This window comes from Macaca mulatta, chromosome 18 (assembly GCF_049350105.2).
Source record: "Macaca mulatta isolate MMU2019108-1 chromosome 18, T2T-MMU8v2.0, whole genome shotgun sequence".
Taxonomy (NCBI): Eukaryota; Metazoa; Chordata; class Mammalia; order Primates; family Cercopithecidae; genus Macaca; species Macaca mulatta.
In genome coordinates, this window is record NC_133423.1 from 26,154,202 (window position 1) to 26,172,721 (window position 18,520).

An 18,520-nucleotide genomic window follows, 5' to 3' on the forward strand; every position below is an offset into this window, starting at 1 on the left:
GTTTTCTTGAACTTCAACAATCAGAGATATTTTTACTACAAATTCTATGTAGGTTATGTTCCTTGCTGACACAATATCCAGTGACAATGGTACAAATGAATTTGAAAGACAGTGATTTACGTTATAGAAGTTTATGTTACCTGTTCATTAAAAAATAGTATTATTGAATAAATTGAAGAAACTTGCAACAAATACTTTTGTCTGAAACTAGGGGATGGAGGGTGAAATTAGTTGCAGCAGCCCTGCAGACTAAGAATGTTTTTAAATAAGCTCTTGAGAATACACAGATAAGACCTAACAGCAAGGTGTGTCTTAAAATTTATTTTAGTCAATGTTTTGATTTTTGCTTTGATGTAAGGGAAAAAGATTTTTACCTATCCTATTAATATATAAGGTTGTCTTGTTTATCTTTCTTGATATTATCTTCTAAACTTTGATGGACTTGAAAATGTCCTGATAAACCTAGTTATACCTAAAATTACTTGAAAATATTAAAAGAAATTTTCTTTTCACATAAAGCTTTACAGAAGTCTTTTCTGAAAAATAGTTCAAAGCTGTATGCCCTTGAAGTAAGACTGGAAGCTATTTCAGTGCAGTTCATTAAGTCCTCTAGCAGTTCTGTAAAGAAAAACGCATCAATTCTCTCCAAGAATATCAATAGTTATCTGATCTAGACTTTGCTTGTGCTGGAATAAGCAAGAAACTGTTTACAGATCTTTTCTTACAAATAAGTGGGGCAACCAATTCCACATTCGTTTTCTAAATTTCTCTGACTTGAAATTATCATTTGGAGATAAGCCAAGTACAGATAGAAAACCAGGACTAAATTTCCCTGTGATGAACGAATTAGTTTAGTTTAGAGCTATTTCTCACATAGTAGTCTTCTGTCACTAGACATTTGACCTAACTTATTCCTTCACAGTCACACACACATGTTCATATGGCAGATACTGGACTCCATTTACCTTAATCAATAAGGTATGTTTTTAAGGAGTCAAGCTGTTGTCTGTGATCCCTGTCAATTGTCTAAATCCTTAATTGTGAGCCATTTTATTCTATGTAATGAGTCTATTTTTCTAGGCTGGAGGACTGGAAATTGGACTGAATAGTATATTGGTGTCTTGTTTCTGAAGCCAATGACTGAGGAGGCAATATAGCACTAATGATTACTCTAAAATTATTAAGGTGCAATCAACCAAAAGATCTTTTGCTATCATGTATCTTTGAGGTTGGCCATTTAGTTTGCAACGGTGGACCTGTTTGCCGAACCTACAGTTATTTATAAGCCCATCTCTTATTCTGGTAGTTGGCTAAATTTGGCTTAGAAAATAATGTCATCATTCTCAATGGAAAAATGTTCAGGCTAGTTGATCAGGTACTAATACTTTAGTCTGCAGAATGACCACAGCATCTGACAATTCACCAGCTCAATCTACTTACATATACAGTATTTCTCAGTGCTCATGGGGGATTGGTTCGAGGACCCTCGGTCAATACCAAAATCCACAGGTGCCCAAATCCTTGTATAAAATGGCACAGTATTGGCATATAATGTCCTTCAATATATTTTAAATCATCTGTAGATTACTTATACCTAAAGCAATGTAAATGCTATGTAACGAGTTGTTATACTATATTGTTTAGGGAATAATAATAAGGAAAAACATGTCTGTACATATTTAGGACAGATACAACCATTCATTTTTTCCCCAAATATTTTTGATCTGCAGTTGGCTAAATCTATGGATAATGAACCTATGAATGGGGAGGGCTATCTGTACCTCTCTCCATCTCGAGATGGAGTCTTGCTCTGTTGCCCAGACTGGAGTGCAATGGCGTGATCTTGGCTCACTGCAACCTCTGCTTCCCGGGTTCAAGCAATTCTCCTGCCTCAGCAACCTGAATAGCTGGGATTACAGGCGTGCACCACCACGACTGGCTAATTTTTGTATTTTTGGTAGAGATAGGGTTTCACCATGTTGGCCAGGCTGACCTTGATCTCCTGACCTCATGATCTGCCCACCTCAGCAACCCGAATAGCTGGGATTACAGACTTGCACCACCACGACTGGCTAATTTTTGTATTTTTGGTAGAGATAGGGTTTCACCACGTTGGCCAGGCTGGCCTTGATCTCCTGACCTCATGATCTGCCCACCTCAGCAACCCGAATAGCTGGGATTACAGGCTTGCACCACCACGTCCGGCTAATTTTTGTGTTTTTGGTAGAGACAGGGTTTCACCATGTTGGCCAGGCTGGTCTCAAACTCCTAACCTCATGATCCGCCTGCCTTGGCCTCCCAAAGTGCTGGGATTACAGGCCTGAGCCACCGTGCCCAGCCGGCTATCTGTATTTTTAAATGTTAAATAGGTGGGAAACTGATAACTTATTGTCAAAGATACCCAGTCAGGTGTTGTTGATAGTATTGGTGAATAAGCCTCAAATTCTATGCAATTCCCTTCCTGAGGATGGACTTAGAAACTCTACAGAGGAAGACAAAAGGTCCTTTCTACAAGAGAGGATAGTGACCATATTTTCAGAACTATGGATCAAAACATTTATTTAACTTGCTAAATATTTATTATTCATTTTACCCTGAATCTGCCAGTGTAATGGAATATTTAAAGTAGTAGCTGCTCCAGAAATTCCAGGCCATAGCACTGCCATCCAGATGGTCACATTAGATTTTACTGATAAAGTTATTTTTGCCCCGCAATTCTTCTCGTACAACTCTATTTTTAAGCCTGGAGCCTCTAACATTAGGCATGACTTTGGACTTTTGTTACATGTAAACAACTTTTGTTACATGTAAACAAGCAAATATATTTACTGGGAACAGTAATTTATAGTTGTTTTTAGCCATAACTACTTTAGCAGAAATTAATTTATCAGAAAGACTGGCCAACAAATCATTGATTTGCTAGCTTGGGGACTGCAAAATGGCACTAAGCACTGTAGAAAAACATCAAAAGAGAGAAAGATGGGCTCTGAAATAAAGTTCTAAGAAAGATTAATTTTACCCATGATTTGTACTGCAAAGAAAGAACTTTACCCTCAATTAATATGAAGGATACTCAAGAAGACAATCTTACCTTCATGATAAAATAGACAAGTCATAACATTATTTGCCCAGACAGAATTTTAGGAGCCATAGAAAATGTTTGACCTTATAAAAAGCTTCATTATTTCCAATTAAGTAGGAGAAGCTGAAGTTATATTATTTCTTCACAAAGTCTGCAAAAAAGCATCTTTTGATTCTTCCTTACTAAGGTGTCATGACAAAGCAACTATTATTTAGAATGTTATTGACTTATGTATAGACATTATTGCTATAGTGTAAATGTACTTCTGGAAACTCATCACTGGAATAAAGTTCATAAAAATATTCACTCCTATAATTCTAGTATAAATCCATTTCTGATCCATGTGTACAGGGTAATTTTAAAGTCAGAGTAATGAAGTGATATTTGCTGCTAAAAAAGCAAAAAGATATTCACCATTCAGTCTACTTCTTAGACTTTTCTTAATTAGTGTTCGATTTGAGGTATACTCTCAGCATCTGGGGGTGCTAGATAGTACATCACGACAAAGAAATAGGACTTTAGTAAAACCTTTACTTTTCTGCCCTTATATTTATTTGTCCTTGGGACCCTGTGGTTTGGAGAAGACCTAACTGTTGCCTGCATCACCTAGTTCAGTTGTGCCTTGAAATCATTCCTTGGGCTGATTTTGGTAATTGTGTTACCTAAAACTGGACTCAGAAAGACTATGGCTACAATGGGAGAATGTTTGTTTACTTTAACTCTCTTTCATGTTTTCCATGCTGTGCATATTTACAGCACAAAGGTCTTATAATCTTAACAAGTTATATGTAAAAACGTATTCCAAAGAGAAAGCAGTAGTAAGAAAAAATAGAATTTGCAAAACTCTTCCCATTAAAGTCAAAATTACTAAACTTTTGATTTTCTTATACAATAGCCTAGACTTGAACACTGTTATATTCAATGAATGTATACTTTTGCTGATAATAGTTCGAAGCTGAAAATGGGGATGCTTATTGTTGGTCTTTAGTCAAGGGTTTAACATCAATGTACATTTTCACCCTTGATAACCATGTCAAATAGTCATCAGTTAAAATGATTCACAAATGTTCATCATAAGTTGTAGGAGGACTTTTTCCAGCAATATGTGTGTCTTTCCGTATTTATTATTACTCTCTTATATAAGTCCATATACTCTTTACAAAACAAGAGATTTGTCCCTATAATGTTAGCTTACCTACAATCAAAACACAAGAAAAAACACATTGATATTTCCCAAAAGAATGTGAAATGTTGATCAATTTACAGATAGGGATAACACAGAAGATTAGCAGTTCGATACTAGTTTAGTGAATAATATAAGTAGCCAAATGCTTAAGAAAAAAAAAATTGAAGTCCACAATACTGTAATCAGAAATCTTGCCTGGAATATTTGTAGGTGTGGATTATGTGTCTGACTCGTACATGAGTCATTTAAATGTTCTCCATCTATGATCACCACAACAGAAATAACTCGGATATTGCCATATTATAAGGAGCTTTTATGAAAAACATATTTGTTCAAACTAGATGTCTCAAATGATGGATCCATAACAAAGAAAGAGTTATACACCTGAAATCCAGAAGGAACACAGAGAACATCTCAACTGAACAAGTAGGCATGCAATATGTTCTCATACTAATTATTTAATAGTCAGAAATACTTGTGATGGAGAGTGTGAAGCACCCAGATGGTGATATAAATAATTTTTATAAATTTAATAGAATATCCCCCAAACTTTTTCAAACAGTGAACTAAAAAAAAAATTAACATGGAGATGAAGAAGAGGAAGAGAAGAGGCAGAAGAAGAGACAAGGTAACTTTCCCTAAATTTGGTCAATCATTTGACACGTTTTTCAAGTCAATTTCTTGACAATATTTTACATGTTATTGGAATCTACACAAATACTCATTACTAGACAATTATTCTGTAATTTTTCTAGAACATCAAGATACATTTGTTATGTTTTGGTAAGTAGATCTTGAGGATAAAAGTGTCATCAATTTTGTGACAGCAAAGCTAGAACAAAGCTACTAATTAAAATGAAGAGAATGGGAGTTAATTTGAACTTAAATTAACATTAGCTGGGCATCAATTATTAGAGCATGATATTAATGAGCCAGAATCACTTGATTCAATCACTTTCTGTTGGGTTCCCAATCTCTACTACTAGAACGTATTTATAATTGAGATATGACTTGTCATTTTTCACAGGGTGGGTTGGGAGAGAACATAAGCGAAGAGAATTTTACACGAAAGAAAAATTACTTAGTGATTGCCCCCACAGAAGCTACAGGCATATTTATTATGTCCTTCCAATTTAACAACAATGATTTTAATGATAAATACATATATATACACACATATATATAATTAGATATATAACCTTAAATTTTCCCTAAGTCCTTCCAGAACTTAAATGTACTTATTAGCTAAAGCAGAGTAGTGCTTGTAGAAAATAAAGAAAATAATTATTCCTCTCTTATGGTTACTCCACCTCCTTCTTTCCAAGACCTCCTTGACAGATGGCATTTGGTCTCATAGATTTTGGAGATCACCCATGTGCCTGTATTTCCCAGTCATTATCATCAGCCTGACCTCTCCTGAGAGGTCTAGATTTCAAGAGTTATTTTCTTGAGCATATGCAATTGAATAACCACAGTTACCTCAAATGCAGTACTTCTTCCTCCCTTAACCTGCCTTTCCTTTTCTATGCCTGATTTCAATTTTGGGGACCACTATTTATCCATCTATTGCCTTAGTAGAACCAGAAATTTAGACTTCATAATAATTTCTCCTTTCCCCCCATGTCTGGTTAATGCCCACTCCTGCTAATTATTTCTTTAATATTAATATAATTTATCTTCTCCAACTTTACAATTTCAGACCTTTGGTATTTCCCACTCCTCACTGATCTCTCTACAGTTTTAACCTCCTTAAATTTATCTTCCTCTTTATTACCATAATACTGCGTTCAAACCACTAACTGAAAACTTATCAAGTTACATTAAAATTATCTGCTCATGTAACTCTCTATTTTACTTGATTCTAAGTTCTTTAAGAGCAGGAACTATGTCTTAATGACCATTACAACTAAAGTACCTAATATGACCTGCCAGATAGTAGGCACTTAATGAATGTTTTAAGCAAAAAAATTCAGATAGACGAAAATTATACCAGAGATTAAATTGGTATTGTCAGGTTTAACACGGTGACAGGTCTTTTGTTGTAATAACATTGTCACCTTTAACCAACTTAACATTTTTCTTAATGTTTATAATGTCCTACAACAGGTAGAAATTTTGCTCTTCAAAGAACGTCATTCATTCTTGGATTTCTTATTTTCGTCTTTCAGATCAAGTGACTGTGCACAATGCATAAACTGAACTTTCCACAGTTCAGTTTACTGTGGAAAACACCAATTAGAAAGCAGTTCTGGGCTATTTTTAAATCCTCCGATTCTAATTTCTACGTACTTTTAGAAAACATGATTCCTGAAAAATAAGACAAAAATATTTCTACTGGTTATAAAATATTGCAATGCAAACAGAACATATTTCTTTAAACATATAGTTAATATTTATGAATTTTAATTGTTCCTTTTCTATTTTGAATTAGTTCTCTGTTCTCAAGTTGCCAAGCTTATACCCTCATGTGTCTCAATATTTACAATATTGATTTTAAGAATCAACCTCACTGCTCTAGACTGCTTAGACCTTCACGGCTTTGTTTTACTAAAATCACTAGAATCTAACACCTTCTAGAACTGAAGAATGGGAAACTGGTTTCCGGGTCCCTGGCCTCATGCATAAGTCTACTTTAAAAGTCAAAGTGAACTTTGAAAGGGTGAAAACTAAGGAATCAGAACCATGGAAAATACACTTGATAAGAAGATCTGCTGGGAAGCAGAATAACAGTATAATTAGAGGCAAATTCATCTTCAAAGCAACTCAGTTATTATCATTTAATCATTTCCAAAGAAAACCTCAATGTAGAATTTTATGACTTCCTCAGAGCTTGCACAGGAAACAGATGCCCAGCAAGGTTTCTCCATGTTTGCAGAGGACACAAAGCCTGCAGGTTGGTGTACCTGTACTTAATGATCAGTATGTTTTGTCTTTATCCATTTTTCGTCTCTCCTCATCTTTATCTAAATATAAGCTGCTCCATAATCACAGATGAATAAATTCTTATCAAGTACGTACATTCCTGAGGGCACCCAAATTCAAGGTGTTCAGAAACAATACTAATGAATACTTGTTGGGTATATCTTACTTTTGTCTTCTTGGTTTTCCTAATAGGTAAGTGAAAAAATAAAATATAGCAAAGGAGATCTGGGGAGACTGTATGGGACAATTTCAAAATAAGTAGCACCTGATGATGGCCCAGTGACGTTACAAGAAAAAAGCAAACCCAAAATTGCTCATTTCATCTTATTACTATTACTGCTATGCAGGCTTCATCAACTAGCATCTCGTTTCCAACTGAAGATTAAAGAATAGACCTTTCAAACTTGATGGCCTATTTATTTAAGCCTGTTTTGTTATGTTTTAACCCTCTGTTATAAATATGAGAATATTTTCATCACAGCATTTCTTTTCCTGTAAGATATGTTTTGCAGTGTTGTTTCCTAGGTTCTTCCTAATAGAAGCTTTTACTTCCAAACCTTGAGAGGCAGTATTTGAGAATAGGTATTACAAACCTTAGAAAGATTAGGATCAAAGATTGAGTGGGAGAGGGACAGATATAGGGACTGGGAAGACAGTTTCCATACAGTTAGTTGTGATATCTATCTTTAGTTCGCTTAAAGAATTAATAAATTAGCAAACAGGTTGCATTGCTCCTACATTTTACAGCATTTGGGACAAAGTCCCAGAAAATCAGAGGCTTAAGTTACTCCAAGGAGGCACCTAAGTCAGTATGTGGCACCTCTTGATATTAGAAAAAGTGTTTAATTCTTTTCAAAGTCACTAAGACACGACTAGTTTCTCTTTCCCTCTGAAAAATCTAATTTCATTTTGTATTTTTAATATTTAGATATGTACAGGAACACTTATCAACAGTCCATTTTGTTTATGAAAATAATATATTTTGAATAATAGACCATAAGAACTGAATAATTCATTTAATGAACTTCTCAGGCTTTGATTACCTTGCCTAAGTTAGATTGGGCAAATATAATACAAGCTGATTTTGCTTTTTCTAATTATTATTGTTCTGGTATATCCCTCAGGTCAGATTTAATACATAATCTCATTTTTTTCTGAGCAAGTTAAGGAGAGAAACAAGAAGAAAACAGATTAATTTGACTCCAAGTTCAATATGATTGAAAATAAATTTATGTGCTAGAACGAAGCCAGAAAGAGGACTAAAATGAAGTCTTGTACTTTTTCCCTAAACTTATTAAAAAGAAATTTTCTGTCTATTATAGAGTTCATATGTTTCTATCTCTTCTTCCATGTTTACGTATATGCACACACACACACACACACACATATACTTATGCACACAGATTTATGTATAACATAAAGATAACCTTAGGTAGATCTAAGGTTATCTATCTATCTATCTATCTATCTATCTATCTATCTATCTATCTATCTCTACCTATCATCTATCTAGAGGGATAGACACATAAATGGAAGGAAGAAAAGGAAAAAGAAGGAAAGAAGGAAGGAAGTAAACATAAAACAAGAATTATGTGTTGCCCAAGTCTAGAGTTGAACAGTAGGGATGTTAAAATAACCCTTACCTTTTATTTTACACAGGAGAAAATCAAGATCCTTAAGGAGACTGAATTCCCTGTCTATAGTTATACACTACTCAACACTAGGAATATTTGACTAATAATAGACTTCCTACTGGTTTTATTTAAATCCCAGTCTACATCTAGACTACAGGAGAAGTCTACATCTCCTCTCTATGAAGTCGTTTCCAAAATTATGTGAGTGGGTCTTGGTATCCTTGAATACAGCTGTAGCTACCTAGAAACATTTTTCCTGCTTTTCTGGATATTAAACATTTGCTTTATAAGGCAGTCACTACTTAATTTACTTTGATCTGTTTTATATTTTATAACTAAACTTTCATTATCAATTCTTAATTTAAAATATCTATAACATGTTATCAAATATTAAACAAATTGTGTTCTTGTATTTGTAGGATTACAGCTTTGGATGAGAGCTTGAGGGTTGTTTAGTTCAACCTCCCAGTAGAAGCCATCTCTATAACACCTCTGACAAGTTAAGTTTTAGGTTGCTGCACTTCCTGATCTTCATTGGTCTTGTCTAGTTTCTGCAATGACTCTTCCCCGTTGGTGCCTCCAGACTCACCTTGTGCCTCTCTCTGCCACCTGCTTTCCATTCTCCAAACTCCTTTCCTCAGTTTCTTGAATACTCCAAGATCTTTTCCAGGTTAAGAATTCAGCAAATGCTTTTGTACCATCTGGTTTGTTCTTTTTCAACCCCTTCACCTGACTAGCAACTAGGCAACCTTTAGGTCTCAACTGAAATGCCCTTTCCTCACAGTAGTCCTCTTGACCACTTCTGCCATTAGTCTTTCTCATTTAAAGAAGTGATTTGCAGTCGCAATAACTTCCCAGCTTTCTTTGATTTTAATTTTCTTTTGGTGTTGTGTAGACCTTCCATTTTGAACACTATTTTCTTTCACATAGAAAGAAGAGGGATTCATGGCTGGGTGCAGTGGTACACACCTGTAATCCCAGCACTTTGGGAGGCCAAGGCAGGCAGATCACCTGAGGTCAGGAGTTCAAAGCAACCTGGCCAACATGGTGAAACCCCATCTCTACTAAAAATACAAAAATTACCCTAGTGTGGTGGCACATGCCTGTAATCCCAGCTACTTGGGAGGCTGACGTGGGAGAATCACTTGAACCCCGGGGCAGAGGTTGCAATGAGCGGAGATCATGCCACTGCACTCCAGCCTGGGCAATAGAAACTCCATCTAAAAAAAAAAAAGAAGAAAAGAAAAGAAAGAAGAGGGACTCAAAGTAGAAACTGAGTAATTCTACTTTCTCTCACGTTCACCAGCACCAGCATGAAGGGAGATGACCCTTCTTTATTCACTGCTTTGTTTCAAACAATGTGAAAATAATCTATCGCTCTCGTGAGCATTTTTTCCCAAGCTTCCACTCACTGTGCATTACTCTTCTTCAAACTATGCTTACAGCTCTGACAACACGTTCCTTATTTCTAATTATATGTTTCCTTTATTCATCTGTTCTAGAAGTCATTTAAAAATATTGAATTTATTAGAGCTTCTATGTATGTGGCCTCATGAGTTTTTCTGGGGGCATCCTTCTTTTCAATTATCTTTAGAATTAGGTGAAACGCTATTTTCAGAATATTTTAAAGTTAGTTTTTCTGAATATCTTATTTTGAGAACCCCATCTCTTTCCCGAACTGTCAATGATTCCACACTGCTACATGCAATCATCACTTCCCTGTCCTCATCTCACTGTTTATCTTGGTCCTGTCTGACCCCATTGACCACACCCTTCATCCTAAAAAAACATCCTGGCTTAGGTTCATGATGACATGCTCATCCAGTTTACCTTTCACTTGAATGGCTTTTTACTGACTCCTCCCATTCAAGGTCCCAAATGTCTGCATAAGCCAGAGCTGCATCCTCAAGTCCTGATTTTTTTCTCTGTAATCTCTCTCTGAGTGATGTCCTCAAGGCTATCACTCTAAATAGCATCCATAGGCACTTGCCTCTCAAATTTCTATATCCAGCTATGATGTCCTTTAGGTGTTCCAGATTCATATATGCAAAAGCCCAAGTTGATAATTCCACTTGGATGTTGAAAAACACTTCAGAAGGCTGCAAAGAAATTCCTCATTTCCCATTAAAACCGTTTCTTCCCTAGCTTTATCCATCTTAGGAAATGGCCTTCTGTCTACCCAGTATCTTTCAGTAGAAATCCTGTTAATCATTTGGTTCTTTTGTTTCTTCATCTCCACCTTTATCCAATTTATTAGTAAGTTCTGTCAGCTCTGCCTTCAAATATCTTCAAAATAGAATCTCTCTACTTCTCTAGGTGGCCACTGTTCTGACCCTAATCTATGCCACTGTCATAACTGGTCTATTGGAATAGCCTCCTAACTGGATTCTCTTCTGCTCTGGTCACCCTATGACTTAGTCTCTTCAAGGAAGCCAGAGTGATCTTTTAAAAAGATCACCTGGCCGGGCACGGTGGCTTACACCTGTAATCTCAGCACTTTAGGAGGCCGAGGTGGGCAGATCACAAGGTCAGGAGATCGAGATCATCCTGACCAATGTGGTAAAACCCCATCTCTACTAAAAATACAAAAATTAGCTGGGCATGGTGGCACACGCCTATGGTCCTAGCTACTCAGGAGGCTGAGGCAGGAGAATCACTTGAACCCAGGAGGTGGAGGTTGCAGTGAGCCAAGATCATGCCACTGCACTCCAGCCTGGCAACAGAGCAAGACTCTGTCTTGGTTATAAATAAATAAATAAATAAATAAATAAAATAAAAAATAAATAAATAAATAAATAAATAAATCACCTCCCCTGAGGCTTTTCTTGACCACTGAATCACACAGTCCCCTTCAGGTCACTCTCACTATATTATCCTTTAACATTTTTTTTTCTTAGTATCACTAAAAGTTCCAGAATTACTAATTTATTTACTTATCTGTCTCTCTCCAAACCCCAGATATAATTTCCATGACAGCAGAGGCCTCGTATATCTCACTAACCTCTGTTATCCACAATGCTTAGAAGAATATTAAAGTTCATAGTATGCTCAGTAAATATTTATTGAAAAACATTCAACGGGCTATGTCTAAATCATAGTGTTTTGTCATTTTACTTGGAATAAAAAACAAAGGCCAACAAGTTTATTAGGACCTTCAAAGTCCTCCAAGACCTGTCCCCATTATCTCCTCTCTTCCATTTCTTGCCACCCCCACCTCACTCCCTCTATGCCAGGTGCGTGGGCTTCTTTGCTGTTCCTGAAAGATGCCAGAATGCTTCAATCTAGAATGGTCTTCCTCCACATATCCATGTGGATCATTCCCTTACTTGCCTCAGATCGATAATAAAATATCATCTCAGTGAGGCTCTTCCTGGGCATCTGATATAGAATTTCAGTTCTCCCTGACCCCAGCCACTGACACTTTCTGCATGCCTCCTGGGCTTCATACTGTCTGCTGAGCACTTCTCGCTAATGTGCCATAGACTCACCCTGCTTATCTAGTTTGGTCTTTGTCTCCCTGGTAAAAGACAAGCCCTATAAGGTCAGGAATTTTGGTCCACTTCTGTCCACACAGAGTTCAGTGCATAACACTTTCAACAAATATTTGTTGAATAAATGAACGAGCAACTTAATTAATTATTTATCTCAGTATATTGAGCAGTGGTTTAGTTAAAAAGACTAAATTTATTGAAGATTTTTTTGGCCATTTGATAAACAGAGTGTTACTCTCCTTATTGGCAATCTAGACAAGTTTGTCTTATTTAAGGAGTGCCAATGGGAGGTTAATATTTAGAGAACATGAATAATGATTGCAAAGGGTGTGAAACAAATTGAGTAATACTATCAACTCCATATTTGGGGTTTACAATAGGTTTGTTATTATGCGTAGTGATGTTGCTGCTTCCTACTTCTATAGGATATACTTAAGCCCCATATATACCTAATAATGAATTTTTAAAAAAATCATTCCCCTTTGGCAGCCATCTTTAGAAAGGAACATATTCTTCATGGGAAACACTTGGTATGTCCTGTCTGTTTTTATTGAAATCATTTTCCTGCATCTCAACGTTACAATTACTTGCTTAACAGCTGAACTATTGGTCAACCTGCCGTGATGAATCAACTCAAGAAACTGGATTGATTGTGAGATGAGCTTTATATGAGTAATTGTTCTATATTTCATGCCCTACTGATCTGAGAGCCCAAAAACCTAACCAAAAATTTGCAGGAGTGAGGGTGGGAAAAGAGCAGGTTTCTATTCTGAACCACCTGGACATTTGGATAACTTCCATTTTTCCAGAAAAACAGTGAGATAAATGAACAGCAATTCTGAAACCAACATATAGTTGTAGTATAAACTGGCATACCAACTGATCTTCTCCTACCAAGAAGATCAATTATATTAGAGTTACCTTCCCTATTGGGTCAAACATGCCTGTTCCAGAAATGACCTATGAGAAAGAGGAACTGTGGTTTGCTTACATTCAACAGATTCCCTTTATTCCTTCTTGGCAACTATAAGAACAGGCTCATCCAGTTTCATCTGCTGTTTTGTTTTCTTTTCGAAGGCAATGTCAGTAACACTGTATGAGAGGCCATAGTCATTTCTGAAACAGGAAAGCCCCATTAATTTTAAACTATCTGTCAAGATTACCCTTTTTTGGTTATCGGTAGGAGTCACCTCCTGCCTTCAAGGATGGCTGACCCCGTCTGGGTAGAGGATTATACTAGGAAACTGTGAAAAATAACTGAGGGGCAATGGCACATGACAGGTATGTTTTTCTCTTCATCACTGCAATATGGACTTTACAGCAGCTTGAAAATTCATTAAACTCAAATATCTGAGTTTATAATAATGCTTAAGTCCCTCTTTTCCATCAACTTTTCAAAATTTATAACCATAAAACCCTGCATATTTTATATAGATATTACTGAATACATGTGATTATAACTAAATATTGAGAACCATAGACATTTTTCTTATAAACAGAACACAATCAAAATTCAGAGCTGTATTATATTAAACAATAATTTTGTTGTTAATAACCTTGAAATTATATGTTATTACTTTGGACTTAATGCTGTGCAGTTTAAAACTGGAATTGCATAACCTTAGCTTTAGATCTTGACATAAAAAAACTCATAAAACATGATACAGGTGTGAAGGCTCTAACCAAACACGGCTTTTTCCTAGGAACGCAGTCTGCTTGCAGTTTACCTACTTCAGTAGTTTTCAGAGGCTTAATTAATATTGCATTGGGTGGGAAAGTCTTGAAAGCTAATTTATTGTGACTACTTGAGTGAACACACATGCACACATATACCCTAGTTGGTGCGACACTTAGATCAGAATTCGAAAGTAACAGAGCAAAAAACTGGAAAACAGAAAGTACTCTTAAGGTCTCTGTGGCTATTTCATGTAAGGAAGTGCATATAAATGTCTTATCACTCTCCTGGCTTGCCTCACTAAGTCACTCCTCCTGGAATGAAACTCTAAGCACATCATCATCCATGCTTTTTCTTATTCATTATTTTGATTGTTTTTTTGAGCTGCAAATGAAAGGAAATTAACATTGCTGTGCCTAGGCTTTTTGGTTTTCTTTTTGCTTTTTTTTGGTGGTAACCAGCTGTTTGATAAGTGTTTACTCAAAGAGAGCCAGGTCGAGTTGACCCATGCCATCCGTGCAGCACACATCACTACTGTCTTCTTTGCAAGGATTTCTGATGGAAACCGCGATCGAAGGTGTACAGGCACTCACACACGCACACACACACAGAGGCCTCACTTACAACAGTGCAGGCCGGCGCTGCAGCACCCGGGTGGGTGGGAACGCGTTCCAGCAGCAACAGCCCGCCTTCCCAACTCACCAGCCTGCGAAGTTTCCTTGCCGGGAGAGCAGGTGTCAGATTTCAGAGAGGTTTCCTTCCCCTTCTCAAGCCCTGGAACTCCCGGGCTCCACCGCCAGCAAGGAGACAGGATCTGCTCCACAGGGCGACGAGCACGGGGACAGCTCCTTATCTCCTCCAACCTGTGGCTCCGGATGGGTCCAAGGCCAGGCGGTCCGCAGCCCCTGCCCGTCAGGACTGCGAGTGGCAGGGCTGGTGGCACCACCCTTGGAGTCCGCCGCGGTGGCGGGGCTGGGTAAGGTTTGTGTGAGAAGAAGGCGTGTCTGCAAGTCCCAACGCGGATGTGCGGAGCTCACCTCAGGCAAGTCTTGCTGGTGACTCAACTGCTGCAGTGAGAAACACACTCCGCTCAGGAATGAAATCTCCACACTGTGGGGCTTCGAGCCCTAGCAGCGAGCTCATTTTTATTCATTTTTTTTTCCTGTGTTTTCTTTGATGTCTCTCATTCAAAAAGCCCAGGGCGCTGTGAGAAGAACTGGGGCCCTGGCATTGCGTTCTGTCCTCCGAGGGGGTGTCTTATTAACTATGGGGAGTGAAGGTGAGGGATTGCGAGTGGGGAGCAGAGGATGGCCTCGGGAAATAAAAGAGGGCATTGGAAAGAAATTAATATTTCAAAAGTTAGGATGTGTTCATATGAATGCATTAATTGTATGCAACATCCAAACTCACTTCCCAAAGTCCTAATGCACTTCCTAAAGTCACTTCAGAGGTCAATAGGCTACCACTAAGTAAGATAATGAGCACACGGAGGCATTGAACAAATATTTATTAAGCACCTACTATGTGCTACGCCCTGTTCTAAACACATTAGATTCGTCCACAAAGCAACGATCCTGGCTGCCCATCTTGGGATTACATTTTAGACACATTCAGACATCCCTAATTTACAGACTGGTAGTAGAGGTAAGAATACAAGCTTGGGTACATTAGAGTAGCAACCGATTTACTCCTCTGTGAACAGAATTTAAAAGTTCCAAACCTGTGACTTGGATTCATGTTAGTAAACAATGAGATGTCAATGACTGCTTGAATTTTAATTGCTTAACTTGGTTCTTATTCAATGCCCTAGAGACAATCTGGGAGGCACTGCTGTTATCAGCTTCCAGAGAATTTCTTGTAGAAAGGAGCAAAGGAATAGCCCAAACCAAAACACAAAACAAACAATAGCAAAGTAGTGGAAAAATTGAGTATTAGAGAAAACATTTTGGTCTCATAGAAATCTATTGAAATCTATGAAACTATTAAAGAAGTTCTATTTTATGTCCTTCAATGTTCTTGAAAGTTGAAAAGAAGAGTAATAATACTTTCATAGTGTTATTGTGAGGAATTGACTTCATATCAGTAATGTGCGTAGAACGTGCCTGGCACAGTAAGTTCTATGAACCTGTTGGCTATACTTATAATTTTGGTAACACTTAATCTACTCCATTTTCGCCAAGTAAGATCCAGTTCATAAAAATTATTTTGGATCTACTACATAAAAGCATATGAGGCTCAGATTGTAGATTTTTCAAAGTATGTATGCTTGGAATCTATATTTATGATAAATCTACTTTGCATTTAACAGCAATATCTATGTGTATAACAAGTATGTGTCTATGGTCCCAGACAGAAATAAAAGAAAGAACATAAGAAACTTGAATCTTTTCCACTGTTAACACATTGATTTAAAATCACCCTCTGTGCTATACAATGATAACCCATATTCTTTACCTAGTTCATGTGTTCACCACTGACATTAATCCTAATAGCTATTATTTCCTGTACGCAATATAGTTTCATCTCATTTGACTTTCACAACATTACTGTGAAATAGGCAAGGCATCTATTATATTTATTGTCTCCATTTTCAGAATGAGGTAACTGAGGTTGAGAAAGTCGCAGTAAATCTGTCCAAAGTGATGAAGTTCAAAAGACGGAAGTCAGGTCTATTGATCCTGAATGCCGAGCTCATAGTGGTCACTGCATTGTGCTACCTACTTGCAACTTCTAGAAAAAGTTTCTGCCATGAGAAAATCTGACACACACATTTATTGATTACTCTCCTTGCCACCTTTCCCTAGATAAGTGTGTCACCTGCTTTATAGGACCAACTCTTGCAGGAATAGCTCTCCTGGAGTGACTTGCCACATAGAGTCCTGTCTCTGAGGTTCCAAGGCTCAGATCCAGTAGTGTTACATAGTGACACTACCAGAGAGTGGCGGAGCATTTCCTTCCCTGGGAAGAGGGGTTCCAAGAAAGAGAAAGAGTAGGAAGACACAAGAGAAATATTGCTTGGCCACTCCACGAAGACCACTTTGACTAGAGGTAGAGCAGAATAAAAAATAATGGAAAACCAGTGAAAACACGGGGACAGCATTATGTGATAAGGTCTTCCTCACCTGGAGTTTATGTAGCCCAACTTAACTAGACATAACATCTGTCTAATTCAATCAATATGGCACTGAGGTAAACGTTAATGTACATGGGGTGATATGTCGTTACAAATGGCAAAATTATCACATGTATTTCATCTCTCTTCAAACTGCTTTATTACAAGAATAAATGAATTTTTTAAAATGTTACTGAACCACAAAGTCAAATAAGCAGATAAAATAACAGATAAACTTGCAATGAATTTTGGAAGAAGCTAAATCAGATGGAGGCGTGGTGGCTGATTTGGAAGAGCAGAGGATTCTATACATTGCATGCCTGCAGGAGAGATTACGGATAAAAAGCAAGCCAATTCTTCCTGCAAAACCTGGGCAGACTCAGGCCTAGGAGGCAGAAATCTCAGCATAGAAGGAGGCCAGGTGGTGGGGTAAACACAGGGGTTTGGTTGTACGTCTGTTTACTGGAATGCTTGGACCCAAAGTTCCCTTCCCCACTGTCACACAATCAACCAACCATAAGTTCCTCCATCTGCTCAATCCAGCTTCCAGGAGACTGGAGGTTTATTTTCTGGAGAAAGTAAACTAGAGTAATTTGTGGTTCAACAAGATGAACTGAACACATGCCTTTTTACCCTGCTCCTAGAGATAATGAATAAAAAAAGAAATTTATACACAAAACAGGAAAAAAATCTTTTGAAATTGAAAATATACTCAACATTTACAAAAAACTGACAGATGGGTGAGAAGACTAAGTTGAAAAATCTTCAGGAAAGTAGAGCAAAAAGCTGTAGAAATTTTTTTTAAATGGAAAAAAATTCTGACTAATGGAAATCTCAGAAAGCTCTAGAAAAGAGTTCTTTCTATGCAGAAAAGGATAAAAACACTAATTTGAAAAAAAATGCAAAAACAACACCAGAAATGAAGATGATGAACTTTGGGGGTCAAAAGTTTCACTAAACGTCCAGGAGAACAATCCTTTAAATTAATCAAATAATTAAACTCATTGAGATATATCATTCTGAGATAAAAGAAATGCAGGAATAAAGAGAAAAACCTAAAACATCTTCCAGAAACATAAAGCCAATCACATACAAAGGAAAAAATAAATGCATCCGATTTCTCAAGAGCAATAATGGATCCAGAAGTTTCTTTGAACACCTTCACATTTTTAAATGAAATTATTTTGAACTTAGAATTGTATACCAAGACAAACTGTCAGCCAAGCTTGATTTTAAAAAATTTTCAGATATGCATGGACTTAAAAAATACACATCCTGTGTGCCATTTTAAAGTAGCAGTTCCCCAAATAAGCTTGTAAATCAAGAAAGAGGAAGAGATGAAACCCCAAAAATGCAGGCCCAACATAAAAGGCAGTAAAATAAATTCTCCAGAGCAATAAGTGTGAAGCAGGCCTAAA

The 18,520-nt window shown here is 37.1% G+C and overlaps 1 protein-coding gene across 2 annotated transcripts in view; it reads right to left on the reverse strand.

Annotated features, from left to right (window-relative positions):
• RAB27B (RAB27B, member RAS oncogene family) overlaps positions 1-15,305 on the reverse strand; it is a 64,580-nt gene extending 49,275 nt beyond the window's left edge. Inside the window, exon 1 of one of the 2 annotated variants that reach the window (XM_001083132.5) lies at positions 14,693-15,305. The gene's annotated coding sequence lies outside the window, so the exon portion shown is untranslated. The remainder of the gene's footprint in view (positions 1-14,692) is intronic. The other variant, XM_077975057.1, reaches the window with a different exon arrangement.
• Between the last annotated feature and the right edge of the window lie 3,215 nt (positions 15,306-18,520).